The sequence below is a fragment of the Phalacrocorax carbo genome, chromosome 5 (genome assembly GCF_963921805.1).
Source record: "Phalacrocorax carbo chromosome 5, bPhaCar2.1, whole genome shotgun sequence".
Classification (NCBI taxonomy): Eukaryota; Metazoa; Chordata; class Aves; order Suliformes; family Phalacrocoracidae; genus Phalacrocorax; species Phalacrocorax carbo.
In genome coordinates, this window is record NC_087517.1 from 40,376,519 (window position 1) to 40,398,713 (window position 22,195).

Below are 22,195 nucleotides of genomic sequence, written 5' to 3' on the forward strand. Positions count from 1 at the left end.
AGACTCTAGGAGAGAGAGCTGATGGAAAGTCTTCACAATAGGCATGCCTTGACTAATAGCAGAAATATATGGAGGGAAAACCTGGAGGGTGTCCAAAGTATCTGAAATAGATTAAGAGAGAAATAGAAACTGTGTCCATATGGCACTGCTTGCTTGTTTGTTTCCTCCAAATAACACAGCGATAAAGTTGTTCCCAAAACAGAAAAATCGAGTCTTGTTAACTGCATCATAGACAGGCCTGAATCAGTGATTAAGCTTCCTGCACTAGCACGTGCTGCCAGTGGTTTTTCAGCAGGCATCCTCTCCTCCCTTTCCTAGTCTTCCTGAATCCAATTCTTTTTCTTCTTCCCTTGCCATTCCCTTGCTACACCCAGAGAAGCTTAGGACCACGTTGCTAACAAGTAAAAGATAACTCCTGCGCTGGTCTCGCTTCTGTGCAGTGCACAGCCAGGTGCATGCCGGTGACAAAGGTCCTCTCTTTTAGAGGCTGAGAGAGGAGTGTGCATAGCAGCCCTGATGGATTTATCTTTATAGTTATTAGCCCACTCCTTTTTTTTGAGAAGGTGGTCTCCTTTTTAGCAGTCCCCAGAATAACAACGCTACATGCCTGTGCATGTTGCAGAAAACAGCAACGGGATTTTTGGTGTGTCAGAGCTCTCTGATAGTAGAGGGATTCTGAGAGAGTTCTCATCCTGTAATTTGCAGGCCACTGGTGTGCCTTCCTTCAGCCTTTAATTCTCTCCTTTTATCTCTATTCTCTCCTTGCTCTTCTAGATATCCGTTGTGGCCAATCTAAGTGATACAATTGCTCTCTGTGTATCTTGGGAGAATTTAAACAGCATCATTCCTTCCTTCTCGTTTCTCCCTGTAAATGCAAGGGAAGTTTCTCTTCTTTAGGCAAAGATAGAAAACATTTTTTTTTTCTCTATAAGAAACTAGACAATGAGTAAAACCCAGGCTCCTTGGTCGAGCAGATGAGTTGAGTTGATTAATCTTTCAGAATCTTCCTAGACTGTGCCTTAAACTTCAAGAATATATGTGTTTTCTGATGAAAATATAGTTGACATAAATATGGTTTTAGCATGGATTCAGTAGAGGGAATTAATTTTCCCAATATAGTCGAAGCTGTGGGTCTGGTTTAGGAATTTTATGAAATAATTTCAGTGCAGGAAAAAAGGTACTATTAAAAAAAGAGACTTTTATAATAGTGTGCCTTCTAAGACCTCTCTTTTCTTCCTATTTGGGTGTTTCTCATCATCTCCCTCTGCTCTGATTCTGTTTTAATAAGCATTTTTCTCTGCAAACTGTCAGCTCTGATGCACAACCGAAATAGGTGCACACACAGGTTGTGGTTCCTCTCCCCATTGTTGCATTTTGATTCTGAACTCCAGATGTAATCTATTTAAATAATCTGCTCCTGGGACTTAAGTCAACTCCTAGATACTTTCTGATGTTCAACAAATAGTAAAGCATTACAATAATTTAAATCAAATAACCAAATCCATATGAAGTACAATACTTGTTATCTTTCCAATAGATTTATTTTCTTCCCTGGATCCATTTTAAGCTGCACTGTGGTTGCCAAATCAAAAGTAAAATGTGTTTTCAGTATAGGGGTGTGATAAGTGTATGATTTCCATTACATCCCAGTGTGCTGAATAATAAAAAATGAAAACATGTAACACATTTTGAGTACAGAATTGAAATGGATTTTCTGACCTAGTCCCAGTGAATAGGTGCTAAAGTTATGGCAAAGACTATAGCTCCTGGACTGTAATCACCATTTGAGTTATTTCTCAGTGCTAGGAGACTTTAGACCTGTGGGCACAATTTAAAAGGAAAAAAGGAGAGAGTCCTTTTGTCCTTTTTCCCTTTGGCCATCCGCAGCAGGCTGACAAGCCAGTGCTTTTGAAGTTATTTTGGGTGTGGGAAAAAGTGATTCACAATCATTCTGCTTGTTCATATGTTGTCCCGTTGCAGGTTTTTAAGAACATAATCTAACAAAGTATTTTAAAACATAATTGAGTGTTTTAATCAACTGGAACTTGAAGAAAGTGTGAAAACAATTCTGGTTTCACAGAATTCAGTCATGTTTTGTTGTTTTCTTCAGTTGCAGCAGAAATTCATCAACATAGCATATATTTTAAATTCTTATGACCATAGAAAGCATCACTGCTTGTTCAGTCCCTCCAGAAACAGAGTCCTCTGGAGCTATTGCCCTTAGTTCAATGAATCTCACTACTGTGTATTTTGCATAAAATCAAATTGATACAGAATACAATCTGCCTTTCTTTTCTGTTGTAGCTTGGCTTTACATCCTCGAAAAGACATTGTAGTCACCAGCAGTGATGACCACCTCTGGAAAATGTGGGCTTTACCTGATGGCAACATCATCATGACAGGTAAAGGTCACACTGATTGGCTTTCGGGCTGCTGCTTCCACCCAAGGTTAGTACAAACAGTCCCCTGAACCAGCATTAATCCCTTCTGGGGAGTACTTGTTTGCTCTTTCTTTGTTCACTGGCCTGCTTTGATGACTTTCTATTCTCAGTGTAACCCTGCGCTCTCTGCTGAATTTCCAAACATGTAGATAAATGTTCCTCTGGCTTTCAGTGTGTTGACTTAAGATTGATTGCTTTTAGTATTTTGTACATCTTAAACTTTGTCCACATGCCAATGCATGTAACAAGGAGTAATAAGCTTTTTAGGTCTCACTGTATGCATTTTCTCTGTGTTCATGCACTATGACAAACACGATTCAATTATTAATAATACAGAAAAGTATTAGGCATTATTTGTCATATGAATAAGAGTATTCAAGTTTACCTAGAGAATATGAGCTTTCTTCCTTTCACTTTATACAGATTTGCAGCTGAATTAATAAATGAAAGTGAACATTGAAGATAAGAAATAAATATTTAGGTTACAAGGGTCATGGAAATGGTCCAAACATGAAGTAAATTTCTTGGTCACTGTTGAAAGATAGAATGCCATTTTACTCTCTCTCTCACAAAAAAAAAAAAGTTTGCATTGGTTAAAGCTGAGCCTCTATATACATAACATGATTTTGCATCAGTTTTGTGAGGCTGCAGTAGTAATAGGAGTTCTTTGTTAAAATGATAAGGGTCTGCCAGGCTACTCACCTAAGGTTCACTTATGAAAAGAGCGTTATTAAAACTCCAACCTTGTATTTTCTTTGTATTTATTTTATGAAGCAATATTAGCTCCTTCCTTCATGAGATGGAAAAGTACCGTATTTAATGTCATGGTTCCTCCTGATTTCTGATATTGTAATGAGTTAGAAAATGCACAGACATGAAAAATCCCCTCCCTGTTTTGAAAACCTCAAGAATATGGAGTCATGCTTTCTGGGATGAATTAAATGTGCACTTACTCTTTTCTTGCATCTCTTTCTCCTATAAAACATAGGCTTTTGCTTAAGATGCTTGTGTTTCACAACATTCACTTCTTTGTGTATATATCCTTAGGAATAATTTTATGTATTCAAAAGAAGACAATATTATTTGGCTTAATTACATATAATACAGGAGGAGAGAAATGGAGGACTCAGCTTCTTAATTTAAGGTAATAGGAAAAATTTCTGTTACTGAATGATAGGTTGCACAGAGTTTGTGAGCATGCTGGACATCCTAAGTTTAACTTTGAGGTAAACAGAATGCTGCCTTACCTCTTACCTGTAATGAAGATAAAACTCATCAGAAGGAAAGAAAGGGAAACACAATTAGAAGAGCATGTTATCATTTATAAAGCTGCTGGGCATGCTAATCAGATTTCGATAATGCATTGTTACCATGACACCCGCTGACTCAGAGACTCAAAACTATTTTCTCATTAGTCTTTGACCAGAATACAGTCCTTTCAATAGGCTTTCCTATTTCTCATTCAATTATTGAAATTAAAATGAGTTTAGGTACATGATTATTCTCTTGCAGTATAAATTGACTCCTGCTGAATGCTGTGGAGAGATTCAAAAACAGTGCTGTTAAAATATTGTCTTCTGTTACTGGATAAAATATATATATTGTGACAGAATACATTTAATCATACTTTTTCTTTTTTTTTTTTTTTTTAAGTAGGGGACTTCTATATATCAGGTGTTCTGGAAGTAAAAGCAATTAAATAAAGATGGAAAGTGTTCATAGAATTATTCTGGAATCAAATGTAGATTGCCTCTAGTTTTGTTCCTGTTTTAAAGATTTAAAATGAATTTAATCCAAAAGTTGAAAATAAAAACCGGACTGTTAAACTGTGATCCAGAAATCTTGGTAGAACTTCCACGCCTTTACAGTCTTTGCTTTTTGTCTTCTGTTAGATCATTTCTCCTCTATGTTTCTTCCCTCCATCTGTAAAATCAGTGTTCGGAACAATCTCTACCTCTGGTCTGAGAAATATCCTATGTGTAGTCACAGGACATGCGTGCATGCACAGTCACACACAAAAGTCCACTTTCAAATTATCTTTGGACAGCATCAGGATAATGCACACACTGACATGAAGTGTACTAATAATTTGTGGAGAAACAAATCTAAAGCTATGATGTGAATTTAACTGGTGCTTCTGCACATATAAATGACTTAAAATCCCAGAAATCCATTTTTACATGTTCACAGTGTACTAATACTTGAACAAGGGTCTTGCTCATGGTTGTCTTTGTGCCACCACTGTGTAAATAGGGATAAAGTTGCAAGTTGCATTGGTAGCTGTGAAGATCTATAATCGTCAAGCTAAAGGTGGAGTTGGGTTTATATAACCTCAGCTTCTCCAAGAACAACGAGAGAATGTGGGCATGTTTTAGGCTCTGGACCTTGCCCACTGATTAATACTCATGAATTGAATTCTACTCAACAGTGATGAGGATTGTCATTTGAATCTTTCCCAGTACTGATGTACAACAATAACCTTAAGTATCATAATGCCATTGAGTCTTAGGGGCAAAGGCCACGGAGTTTCTGAAGAGCTGTTGGATGGAAGGGATGGAGGAGTCTTATTTTCCCCCTCACTGACAATGTGCTTCATTCCACAATTCATTTTGCTTAAAAACACATCTCCTTCACATCTGAGCAAAGTAGCGAGAGGTGAGTGCGTGGTTTGCTGGAGCTCTGGGGCCTGGTGGCGTATAACTTTTTTACATTATGCCCAATGCGCTTTAGTCTGTACAAAGGGTCTTAGTCCCCCATGTGTTCTCCCCATGTGGCAGTGGCTCGCAGGACAGTAGATGGAGGGGAGCAGACTAGCTCTGTGCATGTGAGGAGAGCAGAACCTCTCTGTTGTGATGCTCTCTGAAGATCTGAGAGTAGAATTTTGCCTTAAGCTTTCTGAATAAAAGTAGAACTTCAAACAGGTCCCATCATCTACATAGTGCAGCAGCTGGAAGAAGGGACAAGAACAGTGCTTCCTTTTTGAAGCTCAGGTGACAACTGGTCAAACTTCAAAAAACCCCACTATTTTTCTCTGGTCTGGCTGAATAGTACTTTGCAGATGAATTAGCTGCTGCAAGTTCTTGATACTATTGAAAAGTTAGGAATATTTTCTAGCTTATCTTTTATATGTGTGAAGGAGTGAGGGGAGTCAGAACGGCTCCTTCCACAGCCATCCACACGGGCTTCGTGTTAAATATTTGGATAGCTGAATAAAAGCTGTGTCATGTACGTGTGGGTACCAGGTGGCCCGAAGGATTAGAATAGCAGACAAAAATCTGCATCTTCTGCCAGTTTCCAGAATAAGCTGAGGATGTTAATGCTGTACCTTTAAGACCATACTCTAATTACACTAAGATATTTCATGGCATGTACTAGATTTATTTATCTTTATTACTAACCTTCCTAGGTGGCTAAAGAATCAAGCTCTGCAGCCTAGCAGTGGGTTTGTTGATATTCGATAAAATCCCGGTGACCAGTAAAATATTGTGTTCTTGCCTTGAATGTGTGCTGGTATAATATGTAACGTCCTTAATATATTCATAAATATTAATCAAGTCAACTCTTCTAAAACGTTTGTAGCCCTTTTTGTGCAAACATTGTTTAACCCTATGGAATACAATGGATTTCTGAATTGAAAAGAAGTACAAACTGTAGGTTCTTAAAGCTATTTAAAACTTGCACTGAAAATTGTCAAATTGTCAACTCCTTTGTAACGTCCTGTTCACCTGAGACAGAAGCAGAATTTCTTCTATTCTTTCTGTTGCTATTTCAACTCTCACAGTTACTGAGGAAAGAAATCAAAACTGTTATCAATTTGTTTTTATACCAAAAATGCCACAGCAGTTATCTTGAATTGTGTGGATTTTAAGTTCTGTTGCTACTGGAAAACTGGAGGTGGGTATTGTCTCCTTGGTAATTAGGAAAAAAAAAAAAAAAGATAGGATAAGTACATTCATGCATCAGGCGTCTTGAAAATAAAGGTAGATAATGTTTGATATCCTAGAAAAAGGTGCCAGTGAGGGGATGCAAGATAAAGATGAGGTGCTGGGCTAAAACAACAATCTATGTTCTAAAAGAACAGAAGCAGTTCTAGATTGCATCTCTGAAAGCGGAAGGAGGTGATGTTACCCTGATGAAAACAGATGTTTGGATAGATGAGAAGGACAACCTCATAAAGAGAGGGTGCAGAAGGAATTAGCAAAATATCTTGAAGATGGATGAGAGGACTCAGAGTGGTTGAATGGTTTGGGAAGGGAATAGCAACTCCAGGTGGGCTTGAATTCAAAAAAGATGCTTTTAGGGGAATTCTGTAGCACATCAGAACAGGCTATGGGGGGGCAGTGATTTTGATGCTCCCTGTCTGGGGGGTTATGGGTAGTCAGCAATGAAACATTTATGAACAATTGGTCTGCAGAAAGCTTTTAGCACGTATCTCTAAAACCAAGGTCTCTTCAGCTGCATAAAGCTGAGGCAGCACAAAATCACTGCTGAACTCAAGTTGGCCAACACATATGCAGCCAAAAGCCATGAAATCTGGTCTTGACTTTAGCTATGCCCTGTCTGTAGCGGAAATTTAAGGCTCGAGATGGGGAACACAAAATACAATTTGCAAAAAACAGTTGGATGCTCAGAACTTCTTCCAGGCTTAAAATCTGCTGTGTTGTGGGTGACTAAGCACTGTGGTGGCATCTCAAGTCTAAGTCCAAAATGTTGCTGACAATCCTGAATGAGAGAAAGGGGCTGGGATAGTGATATTTTCTCAGTGTTTTAAAGAGCAATGACTGATAAATATGGAATTGTGGAAGTAAGACTCAGTCAGAGTGGAAGTGATTTCCTCATCATACAAAAGCTTTTAAGGTTTTAAAAAGTAAATTTCGAGCAGAATTAAAGTCAGAATAAAATAAGAAACTGAAATGAATTCTTGCTCAGGTAAGTCCCTGATGATTTTAATTTTATCATGTCATCGCTTGGCTTGTGAAGAAACTATCCAGAGATGAATTTCAATGTGAAAAAAGGATAGACTGCAAAGCACAGCAGAACAGTGATCGAGGAATGGAGGGAGGGTGTGGAGAAACCTCTGAGGAATGATGGGAGAGAGCAGCAAAATTCAGGAGGAAAGGCATTCACAGAAAGGAGAGGCAGGCTGGATTTCAAGCCAGCCATGATCAGTTGTTCATAGGAAACAGGCAGAATCTGGCACTGGTCATTGCTCACTGCATCTCAGAGCACTTGTGCTTGGAGAAAGAGGGAAACTTTGAGGAGCAAAGTTCAGACTTGACAGCTTGACAGGTACAAGTACAATGTCAGAATTCCACAGTGGACATGCGTGTTTAGTTTGAGAGCCTGTAGTGCTTTGATTATCAAGGTGAATTACAAGCAGGAGCATGCTTCTTTTTTCGTCCCCCACCTCTGCAGCTCTCAGCCCCCTACAGACTGAACTGGTGAGCAGGGTCCCATTGCTGGTAGATGCCTATGTGTCAATCCACACCAATCATCTTGCCAATTATAATATTCCCATATATCAATGTGTGGTGAGAACCATTTATGAAGAGAGTTAAACAGACAATCTGACACTAAAAATAAATGGCTGCTTTCTTTTTGGTTACACACTGCAAATAATATTTTTTTAAATAACTAAAACTGTACAAGGCCCGTGAAACCTCAGCAAATGAAAAGCATTTGATGACATATTGAGTGACTTAGGTTCTTTAGGCACAATAACAGGATAAGTTAAAAAATTCTGCTGACATCAAATATATTCCTCCTCATACTTTAATAATTCCTAATGCCAGTCATAGATATATTTTTATTTCTATGAGAAGAAACAGGAATTATCGATTATGCCATTTTGTTTAATATACTGACTTTCAAATATTCATGCTATAGTTATTTGTTGAAACTAGGGAGACTTCCAGATGAAACAGTTACTGCTTAAGTTATAATTCCAGGATCTACAATATGTTGCTACAAGTTAGTGTTTGTTAGTTTTAGTTAAATACAGCAGCATTTGTCTGGACGTAAGCTGTAATTTAACATTAAGTTGTGTGATTTGACTATGCTACTGGAGGCTCTTTCTAATTCTAGAACTTCTCATACACTTTTGGGACTCTTCAAAAATCTGCCAAAAGGAACAAAAGAAGAAGTTTGGAGTCAGTGATTTTAAAGTGTTGGGTTTTGTTACCACCCATCCCATAAAGCCACTGCCCAGGCTGGGTCAACAGTCACACTAAGGTAACACAATACGTGTTAACCCACTCAGGGCCAAAGTTAGTTCTTTGAGATGTTGAGGAAGGAACAGGCTGAGAATTCGGCTCCATCAGGGACCCTTTCAAATTCCATTATGGAGAAGTTTCAGCTGTGATGTGCTCAGGTACCTTCCTGTTTGTTGTGCTTCAGATGGTTTTTCTGGTGGCATTAAAGAGTTCTGAGTGTTTTCATGGGATGACTGCCCTATCCCAAACTTGTTTACACAGGCCCTGGGCCTCCCAGGTAGTTCACTGTGTAGGCACTGTATTACTCTGCAATACAATTCCAGTTTGTCGACTACTTCCAGACGAGTCACAAGCACATGCTGCCCAGGTAGTCTGCAGATGTGCAGCAAGTGCAACACATCCCTGACATGCGTTTTGCCCAGCCAGGGGACTGCAGAATTCATTATGGACCACAGATGTTTCTGTACAGAGAAATCCTGGAAAAAATGCTGAGACAGTTTCATGATCAATCACTCTTTAACTTACGGAGTACCATTAATTGTATCTTTCAGCCTGAGAGTAAGGAGCTGAAACAAGGCAAAATGAGCCTTAGTAGGTAACAATACCCATGGCTTGTGGCCTGTAGATACACATGGGGGAGGCCAGGACCTCACTTCCCCAGGAGGTTTCACAGGGGTCATTGATAAGAGCAGCTCTGTGTTCAGATGAAGAGTAAGACTGGTCAGGCAACCTGCTGTGTACATCTGAGAGACAGGGAGGAGGAGGAAGAAAAATGTCAGTGTTCAACCTTTCTGTCTGACCACTGAGCCAACCAGACTTATGGTCCTCTCTGTGAAAGGATCTCAGAGATTACTGTTAATAAATGGCCCATAAACAGTGATCTTCAGAAGACTTTTTCTGCTAGCTTTTGAGTCATAAATGCTGAGTTCCACATCATACATTAAAAAAGGCTGAGACTTAAAAGCCACTAACTCCGCTTTAAGCATTAACATAAGAAAGAGTTGTAAGACTCATGTTAATCACAAAGGTCTCTGGCTATCAGTGAAATAGAATTATTCTGATTTGTGCCTTGGAATAGAGACTTTAAAACCTAATTCAGGGTTCACTGCAGAAACAGATGGTTTTTATTTATCCTTTTATTGCTATTGATAGCTATTAAAGAAATGCGAGATAGTCTGCTACATTTTACTTAGGACTTCTTAACAGCATTTGTATTGAAAAGGCATAATGATTCAATTTCTTAGAGAATCTTGGATTCTCATATAGTTCAACAAAGCCTTTAGTTACCAGATTACATGTTAAATTTGACAATGGTTAGAAACTTCTTTTGAGTGACGCAATTAATTTTCAGTCCTGTAACTGGCTTTATGTAACATATTTAGCAGACTAGACATTTGTTAAGATGTTTTATCAAACTAAACTGATACAGGAAGTTGAAAAAAAAAAGTTGCATTCATTTATTCTGCAAAGCAAAAACCATTTCAGAAGTCTTTCAGTCAGTTCCCTAGTGTACAGTATTAACCGTGTGCTTGGTGTTTTCAAGTATAACAGAGTTTTAATTTCCATAGTAGCTTTGTTTATTTCAAAATCTTTGGCAAGCTTCATGTGTTTTATACAAGGAAAGAGTCTTCACATAACATCATTCTCCCTCAGGCCTACAAAGCCTACTATTTTTACTTCACAAACATGTTTGAGTGGGTGGGCATTACATTTCCTTTGGGATTCTCAATCTCATTATTTTTATCAATAAAAAGCCTCTGCTGGACAAAGGAATAAATCACATATAAATGAAATATGAGAGATTACATGAGGAGCTCAGCTTTTGCTTAGTCTAATCCAATATCTTTGGCCAAACGTCTCAATGTCAAAGGCATTATAAGTATTCTGCAGCATCAGTCTGGCAAAGAGAAATCAATAACCAGGTAATGGATTTGATTAAAATTTTGCCCCTTCCACCCAATCCCACAAGCCAAATGTTTCTACCCATACTAATCTCTTCTGGCACGTGTAACTGTTGGTTATTCTCTGTGGGTTTGGGGATGTATATATAGAATATATTTTATATAATATCAGAGGGCTGTGTTAACTATTGGTGAGTATCTACTTTCAGAAAAAGCAATGTTTGTATCTCATTTTTCTTTAGAGAGATCAGGTCTTCAATGTACTTTTGGAAAATACGGGATGATAATAATTGTAACTTTGCTACACGTTTAGATCCTGTTTTGTTGTGCAGAAGTCATCTTTTTTCTGCTGCTAATGCCATGCTGAGCAGTGTTTTCTTACACAGGCCAAGGTACCCAGCAGGTGTCCAGACTTCTGGAGATTTTCATTGTTGCCAAATCATCAGGTGCCTCCTGTATCCCAGTCCTTCTGATCCTCTCTCTTTGCGTCGCTTTTATCAGCAGACCACAGGCCATCTGGAACATTTGATTTTAGAAACGTTAATCATTAGACTGTTAGCGTTCTGCAAGGGTCTTACTTCTCCTTTAAAGAACTTGTTTTCCACATCAATTGGAAGACAAAAAGAAGGGTATTACGTGCATTTTGAAGTTGAGTCACAGCTGCTTTAATTGTAGATATTTGTTTGGACTTTGCATCACTCTTTCTATTTTTAAATATATCCTTCAGTTGCCATAACTGTCCTTGAAAGGTGTCCTAAACTGTAAATACTTTGCAGGACAAAATGCAACTTCTTTCTTTTGTATCAGGAACCTTAAGAGTCTATCGTTATATTGATTTTAAAAAACAAACAGTCTGCAATTCCATGGTGTGGTTACTGAATAGGCTTCACTTTTCATCCAGAATGACCGTGCTTTAATGAGAATCTACCTTTGGCTTCTATTCCTTGGTTGGTGGAAATATTGACCACTCAAAGTTAGAGTGATTCACTAATAATATCTCCATTACAGTAATTCAGCAAGCAGCAGGAGAGAGAAATGCTGATGACAGTTGAAGAGAGGAAAGGGAGGAAGCTGGCTGACAGAAGAAGCAATCCTCCTATTGAGCAATTCAAATGTGTATTTGAAATAATTACAGGAAGAAAATATATTGTAATAAAATGCTGTCCTTTCATGAAACAGCTCTGTAGTTAGTTTCACAGGTGTCTTTACACTCTTACTGAATTTCAGAACTGTTGATTGAAAAATTATTGAACTTTTTGTGTAAAACTAATAAATAGTAGGAAACCTTCCAATATTTCAGATAAACCACGACATATTATTTTGAAGACCAAAGATTTTATATCACAGCCATTTTGTTGATTGTCTTGTTAGATATATTCTGGTAGTTGGCACGCATGGCTCAGATTTTTAAAAAGCTCTTGTACAGTGGGAGCTGGTTAAAAGGTGTCTGGAGTCTGGTTGTGGTATTTTAAGTGCTTTGATGTAGCCTTTAAGGCATTGTTTTAACTGAAACAAAGTAAGGTCTCTTGCATTTCAGAAATTTATGATAGGACGCTGACACCAACAGGTTTTTTTCTTTTTTTTTTTTCTTGTGTATTGCTACAGAGTTGTAGTTGTAAACATTGTGAAAAGCATAGTTGGTTTCTTCATTTGTTTGTATGTTTTCTGTCTCCTGTATGTTAATTTAAATTTGTGTGGATACATAGGGAGAAGCTTCATTTCTCTTTGTCTTGGTGGAGGGAGAAAGGAATGTGGCTTCTGAAATGTAAATCCCATTTCACAGGGCATTTATACGAGCATAGGCCTGCTTCCAAGCAAGCTACCAAATCACATGATTTTCCTGCGTTTCCCCAGAGCTATGGGGCAGCAGTTTGTTTTCGGTGAAAGCAAAGGCTATGCTAGGAAAGACAGTTCAAGTGTATGTAAAAGGGCAAAGAAAAGAGTTTGAGGCAGTCTGCTTCAAAGGGATGTTCCTCAGACATACAAAACACCTGGAGAAATATCCAGGGAAACATGAGTGACGTCAGCCCCTGACCGGCTCCCTGTGCTTGCTGGAGGGTGCTCAGTCCCCACCACCCCTTTAGCCACATGTAACACCAGGAGCAGCACATCCCTCCAGCTCAACCCGCTTGGAGCAGTTGTTGCTCTGGCAATCACTCAGCTGCTGGTGCTGAGTGAAGACCCAAAGCTGGTTTACTCCTAAGGGGGAGACAAGGGGCCAGAGGGAAGGACTCAGCCAGAAATGTCAGCAGCTTGAAAAACAGACGTTCTCTCAAAGGAAATTGAACCCTTGGCCACAATGTTTCGAAGAATCTTCCCTGAGAATTTGAGAAGGGGATGTCAAAGGATTGGTATGTCAACACTCTAGGTTTATTTCTGAAAGTTTTAATATGATAATAGCAGATTCCATTTTGGTCAAATCAAACCATTTAATTCAAACAGAATTTCTTAGGGAGTTCTTACAGGGCTTCTGTGGTTCCTTTTGTCTAATCTTGTTCATTTGCTATCCTTATTCTTTTCTTTTTCTTTTTTTTTTTTTAATGACTAATGCCATTTTTACTGATTAATTTGTTGCCTCTCCATCACAAATACGAAAATCTCTATAAAGCCTCCTATTTAAAAGACCTCAATCTTCATACCCAAGTATGAAGTATTTGACCTTGGATACTTCTGAACTCCTAATGGGAATAAAAAGATAGCTAGTCTTTGTATAGTATCATTTAAATTATTATTTAGCTCTCTTATCTTTATAATATGTCACTTAAATTTTATGCTGGTCTATAAGGTAAATAGTTTTCAAATGTACTGAATGCTTTGCTTACGTAGGAATAATCTCATTATTCTTAAATTCTTGTGTTCTACATTCTCTCATTATCTGAATTTTAGGCCTGAAAACAGCCATATTTAATAATGGGAGCATTAAACCAGTCTAATCATATTGGTTGAAAGGCATTGTGATTATTGGCTTCACAAAACAGGTGTCAAGTTTAATCATTCTCTTTATGACAAAAGCTTATTCAGTTATTCAAATTCAGTAATATTTTGATGTGGTTGTTTTGACTCAGAAATTAAGAGCAAACTTTCTGATCATCTGTGTGGGGTAATTAGATCTGGTGTTTACTTGAAAGAATGAAAATAATTTCTATACGATAATCACTTTGATAGAGAAAGGGAGGAGGAATATGCAGTTGAAATCTCTTTATAGAGTACCAATAAAACGGTATACTTCTAAACCTATTAGTTCAGCTTCAGTGAAGCCATGAATATGTTCTGTGAAAGTTTTGCAGAAAATTTGCCTGCTCTTCAAGGAATTCTTGGGTTTCTTTTCCTACACATTACCCTGATTTTCAGGTTCTGCTTGTCCCGATAGAGCTACTGATACAGTCACCAGAAGCAACTCAGTTTTGTGGATCTTCAATTCATTTATTTAGATTGTGAGAACAAGATGCCATTCACTCTGGTGGCTTCAGATTTGGAGTAGTTTAGGTTTTCTTCTAGCTTCATCAACACCCCTCTTTGAGGATGGGGAGTTGGAATTACAGAGAGCTAGCTGCCGCCTCGCTTGGCTGGGTCTCAGTTTCACTGGCCTGATCCTGTGTTTCTGCTGAATGTGTTACTCTCATTCTATTCAGGGTTGTTATACACGTCAAAATGTCTCTCTTAATAGAATCTTTTCTGTTATGTTTCTTTGTGTGCAGTTATAATCTTGATGCCTTTAACATTCTTGGTTCATTACTGGTTTTTTTCTGTGCAATAAAGGCAATTGTTTTTTCCCTAAAGTCTGCTGCAAGGGTTCTAGTGGAGTAGCTAAGGAGATATCCATGTTTGTTATATTGTTAAAATGTGCGTTTCCTAAAGTGTAGCTGTTAAAATAACAAACATTAGTGTTAGAGTTGACTAGAGAATGGTAATTCAATTGAGGCAATGTCTAAGATATTTGAATGGGAAATAAACCCCAAATATTTAGGCTGTTTACAAAAACTGAATTGCACTGTGAAATGTCTCTTTTCAAGGTAGGAGGCTTAGGTTTCATATACATATTGCTTTGATATTTAAAAAAAAAATGTTTTAGAAGGTGAGAGGGCTTTTTTATCAGTATGACTGCCTTATTTGGTTACATTTCTGTCTTGAAGTATTTAGGCTGAGGTTCAAATTCCTGTGTTGCCTGATGCTGCAGGTTTTTGCTATGCCTGTGCCAGTGCTATGGCTAGCTGCTGTGGAAGTGGAGGATCCTGAGCCTTTCCTCCTCAGTCTGTGTCCAGCCACTTGCTTCCAGTCCTGGCCTCGGACAGCTCTGGTGCAGAGTGAGCCCGTTCGGAGAACTTGACTGCCAGGAAGCTTAATTTCCATTTTTTCTGCAGCATTAATTTTCTGCTAATATAATGCTAACAAGGGGAATATGTGGCTGAGGAACATAATGTGAAACCTCATCCTGGTCACAATGATCTATCCAGGATGAAAAATAGCGTTCTGAATTAGATGGAGGAAAAACTTGATTACCTGTTTGTCACGTTTGAAGTCAGGACCTTTCCTTTCATACAATAGCGTCAGTGTCTTTCATTTATTTCATCTTGCCAAAAATGATCTAACCAGTACAGTTCAGTAGATGTTGGAATGATGAGTACTTGCAGGTTGGTGATGCATTGCCTTTAATTAGGTACTTTAACTCAAATATGTAAGATTTATCCTTGCAAGGATTTAAATATGGTGGATTTAGTCCTGGACACTATTTAATTTCATTGTACATCTGCAGCTTTTACTAATGTGTTTCTTTTGTATTTAATATGGTGTGTTTTAGTAAACCATGTGGAATTTATGCCCTAACTCTTGGACAGTATGTTTTGGGATTGATTCACGGTGATTTGGGATTTCCTGGCATGAATCTTGTTTCGGACTAGATCGTACATTATTGCTTTCAGTTGTGAGTTATTTCAAAATCATCATTAGAATGTGATAAGGTGTAATGGTTGAAGTAAGGGAAATTTGTCTTGAGTACAAACTCCAGATAAGAATTGTACAGTTGTCATGTATTTGTTGTATTCAGATACTTCCCCTCAAGCTGTTTTGTTGTTTGTTCCCCTCAAGCTGTTTGTATCCAGTAATTTGGATAACTTTGGCTATAAAACAGCTGCAGTAGCAGGGGGAGTTGACTAACTGTGAACGAGCATGGGGACTTGTTCATCCATTGAAGGATGTGGACGCAACACCATGTTCTTAGCTTGTTGTAACTGTATTCTTTGCATTTGAGTAGTTTGTATATAACATGAATGGGGAACAGAAGGAAAGAAAGCAGGCCCTGGTGTATATGTCCACACTTTATATCAGCTTTGAGAGTTGTTGGGTTTGAGGCTTTGGTTTTTTGTGTTCCCCCTTTCCTGAGCAATCAGGTTGCATGGCCTCATGAATGGAAATTCAGTTTTCATACAAAGGCTTTGTATGAAAGGATGGAAGATTATATTACTTTTGGTATGCTGCTTTCTCTTGTACCCGCCCAGGATTCTGTTCATGTTCAGCATTTCCATTCCTCCTCCACTCTCAGACTTCAGATTGTTATCAAACACTGTCTCCACTAACTAATTCCCTGCCTTTGGTTATGTTCACGTGCCCCAGCCCAGCACATGGCTCAGCAAGATCATCAGTTGCCCAAAATCCAAATACTTGGCTAGTGCACTGTTCTGTGTGTTTTCTTGGGCTTCACTATTGAGATCATTACACAGCGTGAGTTAAATATTCTTCCAGGTGCCTGAGAAATGTCCAAATCCCAGTGCAGAACTTTCCAAAGGCTGTGACTCGGGCTATGCACTCACTGAACTCTATGCATATGAATATGCAGCTTAAAAATTATGCTTTGTACAAACATGCAAATGGATTAATGGCTGTCGTTTATTAGTGGATATTGATTGAGACTAGACATCACTGGACAACCATTTGGGGATGATAATGGATTTGAAATGACTGATCCACAACTTTGAATTTCAGAGGAACCGTGACACAGGATTATCATTGTTAAGATAGGTCATAAATCTGTGATGTACATGGAATTCATGTATCTGAACTCCTTCCAAACTACATTTTTCCCTACTTCAACAGCCCTTCATTAAAATTTGAGGGTTTGGAGTCATTCCAGTGGAGGAAAAATGACCCATACTGGATGGGATGGGTGTTGAGATCAAGTATCACACAGTAATAACACGCTGTTTAATGTATCTTATGGATATTGATTGGTACTATGCATGATTTTATGTGGGCTAAGTACACTAATTTAAAAATGCAATAGTGTATAGGAAGAATTTAACTTACATTGACAGTGTTTGAGGGAAAATGTTGGTATGGGGAAAGTATTGGTATGGTACGGAATAGATACCATTTCTGGAAAATACGGTAATTTTGCAATGTTTACTCATTAAATTTAATCTCAGGTAAAATAATTATTTCTCATGAAGTTAATGGAGAAGAACTTACTTGGCAATATCCTAAAGCAAGACAGCACAACCAGGCCCAGAAACACTGTTTGCCTTCAGCATAAGCAGCCTTCATAATTTTGGAGAGATCACTGGCTAGGCTCCTATGAGCTCCCTGCTTCAAATAGGATGTCCAAATGCTCCTACTCTGTGGTAAATAGGTATAGGATTTTGGTGTGGGTTGCTTGACATGCACTGGCAGAAAGCTTTTAGAAGAGACATAATTTGTTTTATTAAAATTTGTTGTTGTTGTTAAAAAGGTAATTATTAATTGGTCTTAAAATCTTGTGTAGAGCCCTGCATTGCCTAGTGCCTGCTGTCCTGCTGACCTGCATTTTGCTACATCTAATCTCCAAATATTGTAACTAGTTTGTATTTTGTCTTTTCATTTTTATTCCTTACCTGGTGTGCTTCCAAAGCCTCCAGAAAGGCAATTTTACATGTCCTAGAAACTGCCTTCTACCAGGTACCTAAATTATTTTAAAATCTCATTTAAATATTTTAATTACATAGCACTGAAAGACAGCTATCTCATTTTATATATGTTAAAAAGACTATCCTGCAGTGAATGGTAACTCACTCAGTGTTTTTGTGGGGGTACCAGGCTAATCTTAGCAAGCTAATGGATTTGAATGTAGCAGGCCTGACCGTGGTCTGCATAGATTGTAACCTGAATTGGAGCAATCTGCTACCTTGTGGACGTTACAGAAAAACCCCATCATCATCATGACCCTGAATGCAGAAACATAGGCTGTGTTTAGAGCTGGCCAAAACCTTGAAATGAAGGAATAATTGTGTGCTGGGACAGAGACAAGCTGGTAAAAGCAATGGGAAAGGTGCCAGGTGAAACAGGATTTCTCTGTGTGTGTATGGTTAGATATGCCAGCTTCTGTTGTCACTGCTCAGTTCAAAATGGGCAAATGTATTAAAATATGGAGGACTTGTTAGGTTGAAACTTGTTTATAGATGACTTGAATTCATTGTCTGAAAAATTCATATATACCATACCGGGACTCTTTTTGGTAGTCAGAGCATGATATATTTAAATTATCACAGATGTGAAATGTCATTTTTGAAGTGTAATGTCACCTCAAGGAAGTTTTAATAAAGAAGGTGAACTTTATTAAAACAAGAGATTACTACTATTATGATGCCTAGTCCCAGGGTCTGTCTTATCTAGAAACAGTGACAAGCGGTGCTATGCCAAAAGACTGCTTTATTTTTTTCCCTTGATGTCACACCCAGCTGCCAGACAGGTAGAATGGCAGGGGGAAACAGTTATCCTGTCTTGGGTCAATATATAAGCATGAAATATGATAAAAAGATCTGGCAATTAGGTAATGTAGAATGAAAAATTACCCTGCGTTTTGCACTTGGCATACTATGCATTGACATTTTTCTGAAGATTTCCAGCCAAGAGCCTTGTGTCACAGGTTTTTGCAGGATGGTTGCATTTTTCTTCTCAGACAAAACACCATGTACCTACGTACTGTCCACCATCTGCTGATATTGCCATGCTTCCTGGCTTTGAAACTTCTTTGGTTTATAGATTGTCAGTGTATTATTGATTTTGCATTTTTGGGATTTATTTCTTTTTTTTTTCCCTCAGTTTTGATGATAAATGAGGAAAAGAAAAGGTATTTTCATATTTATACTGCTGAGTATTCTGCAATTCACCTTCTGCATAAATGTCATTTTATGTCTATTAATAAAACAGGAGTAAAGTTGGTCTTAAGGTTATTCTGAAGGATGAAACATGTAACAGTTACTACATAAAATGTGTCTTAGACACAGAGTCCGTGAGGATAATGAAAGCAACACCCAAAATGAACCATAGGTACCAAAAAACCTAGGGGTTTTCATAAGAAATGTCACTGTAAATAATTAATGTGACTCAGAGTTCCAGTAACAAAAACAGCTAACTGTATCTTAAGTCTGTTTCAAGGTTACAAAATCTATTAGAAACAAAATCTTTGCTACTGTGCTGGTTTTGGCTGGGATAGAGTTAATTCTCTTCACTGTAGCTGGTAAAGTGCCGATGGCACACTGGTGCTTTAGTTGCTGTTAAGTATCGCTTATAGTGGTCAGGGACCTTTCCCGCTTCCCGCACTCTGCCACGTGGGCGGGAGGCCGGGGGCGGGGCCACGGCCGGGGCAGCTGACCCCGGCTGGCCAACGGGACGTTCATTCCTCACCACGTGACGCCACGAGCAGCACATTAACGGGGCAGTTGGCGCGCGGGGTGCGGTTGCGGCTCGGGGCCTGGTGGTGTCGGGTTGGCGGGTGATGAGTGGCTGCATCACATGCGGTTTGGTTTGGGTGTTCATTCCCCCTTCCTCAGGTGTCACCTGTCTCGTTATTCTCCTTTTCATTGCATTATTATTGTTGTTGTTGTTATTGTTTTATTTTAATTATTAACCTGTTCTTATCTCAACCCATGAGCTTTCTCACTTTCACCCTTCTGATTCTCTCCCCCATCCTGCTGGTGGGGGAGCGAGCGAGCCGCTGGGTGGGGCTGAGTTGCCGGCTAAACTGCAACAGCTACTAAGTGTTTTGTTCAAATACAGACTAAGAACATAAGGATGGCTGCACATGCCAGATTCTTCTGGACCATTATCTGTCCCCAGGAGTGATTACCAGGGGATGCCGGGGTATGGATAGGAACAGGAAAGAAATTTGAGAGGTTTATTCTTAGTACCCTACTTCTTATTTCAAAGGGTCTTGAGCCAAATGTGGTTTCCATGTAATTCTTGATTTATTCCTCTTCCAAAATTTTGTCCCATCTTCCTTTGTATTCACAAAGAGTTGGATCCACATCATCCTTTGTCAAGGAACTGTTCAAGTCTCCTACCTGGTTTGGAAAAAATCACCTGTTGTCTTTTCAATATATTTTATGAGAACTTTTAAAATAATATGTTGATCCCAACCCTTTTTATGTTGACCCTTTTTATGTTGACCCCAACCCTTTTTAAATTCAGCCTGATTTTTACCTTCTCTCACCTCTCACTTAAAATCTACCTCATTCTCAGCTTCTCATTGCTTTCACCTTCAAAACCTTTTGTTCTTTGGTGAGAACAAAATAAGGGGCTATGACAAAAACATACCATGACCGAGTAGGAAAATAAAGAATAGTTAACAGCTGAACCATTGTTTAGTATTTCCATCCCTTACATTGTTTTTAGTATCAAATGGAAAAAAGAACATTTAAACACAGCTCTCATAACCAAAGGTGGGACCTCATTTGTAAGTATACACTTTCCTAAGAGTAACTGTCTGGATCATCATTTTTAACCCTGTCCCCAAGGAAAATGAAGCTTACAAGTATCCCCCTGACCCCGCCTCCCCCTAGCTTCTTCTGTGCATGTTCCTTACACCCTCTCCCACACTCTCTAGTAACTTTTAACCTGCAGGCTAATTCTGACAAAACTCAGAAGACAGAAGTCTAAAGGATCAATCAATGCCTGATATATTTATTTAATTAAGAGCTAAGATGATGGGGCAAAGAGGCAAAAGGTACTTCCATAAGCATTCAGGCTTCATTAGTTCTGTTTTTCATGGAATAACTCAGTTTTTCTAGACATTTCCTTTCTTTATCTTTCCTCTTTGGCCGAGCATAAAATGTTGGCAAAATTAAAGTAATCTATAAAGTATTTGCAGTTCTTCCCTTGGGGTTTGCTGTGCTTAGGGTCTGCTTGCACTGATATTGCAAATAATATAGTAGCTTTTAGAATTTTGCTTTAGAATAATTGCATGAATAGAGGTAAATAAGAGACATTGTTTTTCCAATTAAGCAATTGGAATATTGATTTTAGTGTGTTTTTCAATTGCCATGGTAAAAGGCTGTTAATCCTGTAATGTTTTAGACTGCACGTTTAAAATTTGTTGTTTTGTTACTGATGCTTATGTTGTACAGTTAGATTCCAGTCAGATGCTACCTGTTGCTGTGGCTCTTTTAGGACACAAAACTATAACACAAGTTGTGTTTATTTTAGTGCATTGCTTTGCAAACCGTTATTTGACAGCACTGTGTGTAAGGCTTTGCTCACTGCCTTTTGATTTAGACAGTAATTGTCTCGGGAAGGAAGCCATATCTTAGTTTGTCTGCAGAACACTGGACATGTCCACGATGCTACATAAATAACACATACAAATGCTAGTAGCACAGATGTTGCTATGTTCACTTAATGCCATGCAGAATATGGTAACAAAATTGTCTGAATCACAGAACTGTACCTGGCAACTGCTAAAAATAATTTTCCTACGATTAACTCTTAAGATGGATATGTTGGACAGAGAAGTCTATCTTACTGTTATTTACCAAATAAAATGAAGAGCAAGGTGTTCTCTCTCTCCACCAATATTCAGAATAAAGCTGATGGAGAATGCTCAGTGGTTATGAAGAGGTATTGCTCCAGTCAATGATATGAGAGGTAGAAAGAGGGATGTCCTAGGCAGGTAGATCTAATGATGCAAATGGCTTTATCAGTTTTTTTGGCTGATGCAAAATGACAGTCTTGTAAATTTTGAAGGATGGGATCTGTGGTCCTGCTTGGCAGCTGATGTTGCGAAGCAGAATAGCTTGCTAGCTCTACATTTCACAGTGTCTTTAGAGGTAACCTGAGTAATCCCCCGGAGTAGCTCGAGGCTCAGAATTAAGTCCTTTGTCCAGAAATATTTGAATGAAGTGCAATATTTTAAGCTGCTTGGACTGTTGGTATTATGTTTGATATATTTACAGGGCAATGCAATCAGTGTAGCTCTTGCCTTCATTTGACTGGTATTCCAGAAAGCTAATCAGTCCCCTGAAATGTTGTAGAATGACCCGTTGTTGCTGAATATGACACTTAATGATTGCTATGTCTACAAGTCAGTAAGTATTAATGGAGAGGCATCTTGTAGTGAGGACAGTGAAACTGGAAGAAAGAATGAAAGGAAGTGTGTGTGTGTGTGTGTGTGTGTGTGTGTGTGTGTGTGTGTGTGTGTGTGTGTGTGTGTGTGTGTGTGTGTGTGTGTGTGTGTGTGTGTGTGTGTGTGTGTTCAGAATATGAGGGGGGAAAGATTTGTTAGGGCTTGAGAAGCTAATGCTCCATCTGCTTTTGTGGGACATGGAATTAACATTTCCAAAGTTTTTTTTCCACTGTAATTATTTCTGGAATGGCAGGTTTATCTCATCAGTTAGGA

At 38.5% G+C, this 22,195-nt stretch overlaps 1 long non-coding RNA gene across 1 annotated transcript in view; it reads left to right on the forward strand.

Moving 5' to 3' along the window:
• Positions 1–2,310: 2,310 nt before the first annotated feature.
• LOC135313416 (uncharacterized) overlaps positions 2,311–22,195 on the forward strand; it is a 42,465-nt gene continuing 22,580 nt past the window's right edge. The window contains exon 1 of the long non-coding RNA XR_010373067.1: positions 2,311–2,402. This is a non-coding gene — a long non-coding RNA (uncharacterized LOC135313416). The remainder of the gene's footprint in view (positions 2,403–22,195) is intronic.